This window comes from Mirounga leonina, unplaced genomic scaffold (genome assembly GCF_011800145.1).
Source record: "Mirounga leonina isolate KUSES-001 unplaced genomic scaffold, KU_Mleo_1.0 Mir_114, whole genome shotgun sequence".
Taxonomy (NCBI): Eukaryota; Metazoa; Chordata; class Mammalia; order Carnivora; family Phocidae; genus Mirounga; species Mirounga leonina.
Window position 1 is genome coordinate 18,764,165 of NW_023270265.1, and position 1,039 is coordinate 18,765,203.

The following is a 1,039-nucleotide window of genomic DNA, read 5'->3' on the forward strand; positions in this document are numbered from 1 at the left end:
AGAGCGGGAGGGTCAGAGGAAGAAGCAGGCTCAGCTGCCGAGCAGGGAACCAGATGCGGGACTCTATCCAGGGACTCCAGGATCATGACCTGAGCCAAAGGCAGCCGCTCAACCAACTGAGCCACCCAGGCGCCCCAGAACAGAGCCCTCTTAAAATTTCCTTCTGAAATCAGGAAAGAAAGCATGTAAAGAAGGACTAATCAAGGTGTGGTCCGTAGACCAGAGACTATGTACTGTTTAAGTACAGAAATTGGAAACTGTTCAGAAACGTTTATAGCACTTTGGTATTGTCTGGATATCTAAGCCTCCAATCAGTGGACTCTTCTTATTCAGCTGAGTATAGGGCAATTCAGTCGTTGTCAAATCAGTTTTATGAGGCCAGAGCTGCTTACCGGTAATGCACAAGGGACCACGTACGGGTCTGCGAAGAATTGGAGACGGGGTAGGATACGGTAGGATGGGCTGGAGGCGAGACTGGCCCTTTGTCACAGTCTGAGAAGCACCGATGTAAACTGTAGTTCCACAATTTTACGTTGTCTGATAATTTGTCAATCTTCGAGAGTTCCTTTAAATGAGGTCCAAAAATGTGGAAACATCAAATGTGTGGGATATATGCCACTTTGTACCCTTCTCAGATGGAAAAGTGACACATCTCAGTTTTGCATCTGCCTTGTCGAACCTCTTTGGCTAAACCGGTACAGGGGCTCACCGCTCGTCCTAGAGAGAGCCCTGCCATCTCGTGGCTGGGGACGGTGACCGCAAGGGAAAGCCGCGTGCTGGGGACCGCCTGTCCTGATCGGACATAAAGACCCTTTCTCCGAGGTCCTCTGTAGTTCTCCCTCTTCCCGATAAGCCCTTTTAAAGAACAGGATGGACTTTGGGAGGCGGAGGGAAAAGGGTTTCTTATGACTGTTTCAAAAGCGCTTCCAGCTCTTGGCAAAAGCGTCCGGTTCGCGAAAGAATCACTTTCTACAGTATTTCCTAGGAGGAATGGTGGGAGATGTGAATGCCTCCGAGGGAAACCAAACATTCTCATTCA